We start from the raw sequence: 6,540 nt of genomic DNA on the forward strand, positions 1-6,540 counted from the left end.
CCAAATTATGTCTAATTGAGCTCAAACCACTTTTAAATGAAATATGGTGAGTCTACTTCATAATTTGTTTTGGGACCATGTTGAAATTCCTCATGTCTTGGAACTTATGCTCCTTTTTGTATAAAGGTGTCATTGTTGTGGTTGCAGTGGTTGTAGTGAATTTTTGGAACTGTTACATGTTTTCATAATGAACTTTTTACTAACTAAATTGTGTCCAAGTGAGCTCAAAATACTTTTAAATGAAAGATGGGTGAGTCTACTTCAAAAGTGGTTTTGGGACCATGATGAAATTCCCTATGGATGAGAAGTTATGCTAATTTTTTGAGGGACTATCAAACTAAAATTCCTGCTATTTTCTGAATTTTTGAATAGGCATGGTTGTAACATGACATGCTTATGAGAGAGTGAATGTTTATGAATTGTGAATATCCATGGTTGTAATAAGATATGGATATCTGATATGAATGTGTTTGGTTTTAATAAGACATGCCTATGTGATATGAATGTGCTTGGTTTTAATAAGACATGCCTATGTGATATGAATGTGCATGATTGTAATAAAACATGTCGATGTGATATGAATGTGCATAGTTGTAATAAGACATGCCTATGTGATAGTGAATGTGTATGGTTGTAATAAAACATGCCTATGTGATATGAATATGCATGGTTGTAATGAACATGTCTATATGACATGAATGTGTATAGTTGTAATAAGACATGCCTATGTGATAGTGAATGTGCATAGTTATGATAAGACATGTCTATGTGATATGAATGTGCATGGTTGTAATAAGACATGTCTATGTGATATGAATGTGCATAGTTGTAATAAGAAATGTCTATGTGATAGTGAATGTGCCTGTTGTGATAAGACATGCCTATGTGATATGCATGTGCATGGCTGTAATAAGACATACCTATGTGATATGAACATGCATGGTTGTAATAAGACATGCCTATGTGATAGTGAATGTGCATGGTTGTAATCAAAGATGCCAGAGATGTGATAAGAGACACTACGCAACATGTCATCCGTTGATAGTGTAATGTAATCTGATTTGGTAAGAAAATTGTGTCGGAAGTTGAGATCTTTCTCTCACTCCCATGATATGACAGGGGTTAGGATGTGAACGGAATATTTGGGAGGGTCATGCCCCCCAAATCTATATGGGCACTACGTAGTGTAACGCTTTCTCACATTAAGGTCATAAGGAGATGGTCGTGTCTTGCAAGGCCTCTGCCTATCAAAAGCCTCAAAGCGCATTGGGATTGTGTGTGTGCGTAAAGGCATTACGTAATGAGTCATCCTTTTGTCATTGTATTCCCTCTTGAGTAAGGGTAGAAGTCCCAAGTGACAGGATTGACTTGACCTGATTGATAGGACTTCTACTTTGAAAGTAGGTGATGATAGGATTACCTGTAGTTAATATATATTTGTCTGAATCATTAATTTGTTATTTTGATAGAACTAATTTGATAGACTGTTAGCTCATTCGATGTATGATATTCTGATTTGTGCTTATTCCATTGTTGCTAATGAATTATGATACATGGCCCCATGTTATGACACATGCATGAATCTTGAGGATGATTAGAAATAACATTGTATAGGCAGGAATGTATGATGCTTGATCTGTTTGCTGGGCTTTATAGCTCATCCTTTTGTTGATTTTTCAATGTAGAGTAATAGCTCGCGGGTCAAGGATGGGTGGTTGGGTGATCACTGTTAGTGGCTGAAGACCCTCACCTGACGAGGAAACTCCTTTTGATTGTAGGTGTTAGATGGATGTGGGCCATATAGTTGTTTTGTGTTGTAGCCATGTATTTTGTTGTTGGGCATTTGGTGCCTTGGACACAAATTGTAATAAAATTTTGGAGCTTGTATATAAATTGGTTTTAATTTGTCCAGTTCCTTGCATGGCAGTGTTTAGAGATTTCTTTTTTTTTGTGGTTTGCTCTGATTCAATCCTCATAAGGTGTAGAGCGCACTCCCACCTGAGTGGCATTCGCTATCTCTGATCGTGGTCCCGCACTCTGTTGCCCTCGGGCAAGTACGGCAGGATACTAGGAGGCGGGGCTGTGATAGTTTCCTTTTTATTTAATCAATGAAAAATGGGTAGGGGGACCTTCTCCCCCACTAACTTACCCAAAAAAAACATACACTCTCTCTCCCTAGATATACACCTACTCACTATTTTTGGGAGATTATTCTCTAAATTACAAAAAAAACGAGCCTCTCTTTAGAATTTATGATTTCTCGTGTCTCTCTATAACCTACCCTTAAGTACATACCCTAATTTTTGAGACTCTTTACGATATTATTATCTATAAACTTAGAGTCCCACTTTATTCTTGTGACATGTGTCGACCCCTTAACTCTGGCTTATTAAAATCTTGGCCCATTTGAAACATATGCCATTTTGTAGGGAATGAAATAAACTTTTTGGCGGGTCAAATCTCACTTCAACATGATATACCATTTGAAATTAGTAATTGATTTACTAAACAAATTTAAAATTCTACATTATTGCTAGATATGACACATGTATTGGATCCAATACAATATGTACCAGGCTTAACGCATTATGTATTGGACCTTGGCTTTTGCGTGAAAATCATATTTCTCCACCTAGAGAAACACGTAGAAGCATGCACAATTGAAGTTGTTTGTTTCACAATTTGAAGTGATTTGATGATGAAATCTCGTTCATTCATCCGAAATCCCATCCCCTCACCTTAACCTATAAAAAAATCTCTCAATGTCCAATTCAAGAGGCCACAACCTTGTTCTTGAGTCCCAAAGCTCTGACAAGAATCTATCATTTATACTCTCTGCTCCCAAGCTTTTCTATTTTCCAAACTATCATTAGAAAACCTAGAAAATTCCAATGAGATACAAATGAACCCCAATCTAGGTATAGTTTACCTAATTACCCCTAGTTTTCTTAATTGAATCCTAAACCTTAGCTCTATGAGTCCTAAATTTTTCCTCTAATCATTTCCCATTGATATTTATACCATAATCCTTTCCCATGAATATTTATACCATACTCTTCTTGATTTTCACTTTTCAGCCTAATTAAGCCTCAAAGCCCTAAATTTAACACGATTGATCAATATAAGCCATATATATGTGATCACCGTGCTTGATCACATAGTCCAACTTTCATATCTCCCATCTATCATCATGTGCCTTTCTTTTTTTTTACCCAGATTTACTGAATCCTAGTCTGATACCTTCTAGTTTGATTTTATCCGCCTTCATATAAGCACCTTAGATATCTACTTCCAATCTCATATATCCATTTCGTCTAATTCTACTTATTGCTCTCTAAGGCTTTACATCAATGATCTCAAAAAAGTTCATTTTCTTTTTCTTGCCTTGTAACCTATTGTGATTTTAACTCTCATAGTTTATTACAATTTCTAAAGGGAAAGGTTTCTATACTTCGCCTACAGCATAGAAGATATATGCTTCCCCTTCCATCTAACCGTTCAATTTTGATCAAGAGAGTCACTCACTGTTTGATCTTAGATCCAACATCTCAAAGTATTTTATTTTAGTTTTTTTAATACAAATTTTATGAATATAAAATTTGGTACGTGCCATCTTCTCATTGGGATGCACTTATAAAAAATATTAAAAATAATTTTTCTATAAAATATAATGACCAAAATACCCTTTGAAATTTTTAGGGGTATTTTGGTCATTTTATTTTATTGGAAATATTTTTTATATATTGTTTCACTAGTGAGAGTTTAATAGAGGACTGGACGACCAAATTTTGATGTCAAAATCATTTATAGAAAAAAATTAAAAATAAAATAGTGAGAGACGTGACATTGTGATTGGGACAACCTTAGCCCTCCATTCATAATGGACGGTTGGATAAGGGGGAGTATATAAATTTTATATTGTAGGGGAAGCATAGAAAGCTTGCCCATTTCTAAAACCCTTAACTGATTCCTTTCAGGCCACAATATTTGTCCTATGATCTTTTTAATTTAGGTGTGGTTTGTGATGCTTTTTACATCACTCTAGGTGGTGTGCAAATATAGAGATATATTTGTATACTTTGGCTCAACCCTTTGTTCCACTGAGTTTAAATAATTTCTTTCAAATTAATATTTAATTTACAAAGAAAAAATATTTGATGAGTCAGAGACGCATGCACCCCCTTGACCATCAAACACCCATCTTGACGGGACACCGTAAAGAACGACCCAACTTAAATCCAAATAGAAGACGTAATTTTTTTAAAAAAGTATCACTTTCCAACTTTTAAAATTTACTGTTTTCATATTCGTGATCCTCATGTTTGATATTATGGAACTCTAAAAATTTGAATCCAAAATCTATGTTTAACATGAATTTTAGAGGAGGGACTCGACATCAATTTGCAGAAGTTGAATTAGCTTGATTGACGAAAATTACATCAATTTCTAGCAGAAGAAAAAGCTTATATAAGGTGTCCACCTTGAACTGTAGAAGTAAGTTGTGCCTCAAGATTTCCACTAGAAAATGGTTGTTCCAATGTCGAAAAACCCTGTAATTGATCGTTTGGATCTTGAGATGTATGGATATAAAAAAATGTCGATCCTAAAATAATACATAGTGAACGAATTATCTAGACCGTCTATTTTTTTTTAAAAAAAAATCTTTATATATTTGTTCAATCTATACTATTTTTAGAACTTTAAATTACATAATCAATGGTGCAAATAGATTTTCAGTCCATTATAAGGTTTGCCAATGCCAAAACTACAACTATTAATAAGATTTAAAAATACACATTACTTTAATTATTTATTTATTTTGGACTATGTTAAGAACTTTTATTAATCGCTGGGAGTACAAAGTACATTTACAAAAGTAAGTTTAACGTTTCTGAAACCCAAAACTCCAATAACAATGCACCCCGTCTAACAAGACCATCTGCCGTATCATTTGCTTCCCTATGAACATGGTTAAAAGAAAATGTAAAAGAGGTACTTATTTCCATAATAGATAATCGCAATGACCACATGCTCCATGGTATTATCTTATCTTTCTTGCACCACTTCGTTATATTAAGTAAATCCCCTTCAACATACAAATGACCTCCAATCTTCTTCCCTTGAAATATCTTAAGACCCTTGCAATAAAGCACTAAGGTCCACATGATCATAATTGTATTTGCACATGGTCTCACATTACAAAAACCTATAAACCCATTTCAATATCTAAAAACTCCACCAAAACCTACAGGGCTGGATTCTCAATTAAACGACTATCAAAGTTCATTTGATAAGATACCTCTAATGGCAGATGCCACCTGCAAATTGGTATAATCTTCCCCATCTCCTATTTACCCAGATTACCCAAGTTCAGAGCAACATCAGTCTCCATATTACCCCACCCTTCTTTAGTTACCGAAAACCAACTCTACAAAGTATGTTGAATTTTAACCTCAAATCTATCCACATCCATTAGAGACCGCTCTGAAGTCTTTCTAATTCCTCTCTCTCCAAATCTCCTACATTATCGCCACATGAAAGATTTTCCACATGACTTACTCAGTATTCAGTACTTTTGGTATGTTTGTTTTCCAAATAATTATGATTATTTAAAGTAGTGAATGAACAACTCGAGCTGAGTACGCGGCCCGAGTTGAGTTGAGTACTGTAGCAGTGAAAAACTGTTAAAAAAGTAAAAAAAAAAATATAAAAATATATGTTTAAAGTAAGATTAAACAAAATACATCTAAATGAGGTTAAAAAAGAGGTAAAATAAATAAATTTTGAAAATTCCGTTTGGGACAGGGTATTTTGGAAATAATCCAAAAAAGATGGGAAGCTGTAAAAATAAGTATTCATGGCTAAAATACTTTCCAATATTTGCCAAAATGATAGAATACAAATAAACATGTTACAAATAGATTTTTTTTTTAATCTTTTATAAAGTTTTTGAATTTCTTTTAAGATTTATGAGTTGAACCACCTACTCGAGACAACTCAAGCTCAGCCACTATCCCAGCTTGGGCAACTTGGTTGAGTCAAGGCTCAGCCGATTTTTCAAACACTAATTTAAATTTGACGCTTTATATAGGCCACGCCTTTTACCGAATTAATATCTAATTTACACCCAATGAGACATGCATCACAAAGCAAATTTGCTTGCAAGCGGTTTAGTGCCATGGTTGCAGTGCTTCGGTGTCACTTGAAACCAAGGTTTTAAAAATGGTGATGTGGATAAGGACCAGTCGATCTGGATCAAGAGTTGATTAGAGCAATCTGAATCTATCGGGAACTGGCTAGTTCTCCTATTTTATTTTTTAAATATTTTTCAATTTTTAATTTCCTAATTTTGTAAACTTTTTATTCACTAGTTGACTGGTCCAGATTGTCGGTCCGAACCACTGATCTGGAAAGATTTTTTGGAGTGGTGATCCAGATCATCGAGCCGTATTTTTAAATCTCGCTTGGAACCAAAAAAACTTTTGTAAAAAAAAATTTGATACAAGGTGGTCACAATTCCTTACAACCATTTGATGTGAA

The sequence above is a fragment of the Amborella trichopoda genome, chromosome 10, assembly GCF_054954075.1.
Source record: "Amborella trichopoda isolate Santa Cruz 75 chromosome 10, AtrichopodaSantaCruz75HAP2 v2.0, whole genome shotgun sequence".
In the NCBI taxonomy this organism is placed as follows: Eukaryota; Viridiplantae; Streptophyta; class Magnoliopsida; order Amborellales; family Amborellaceae; genus Amborella; species Amborella trichopoda.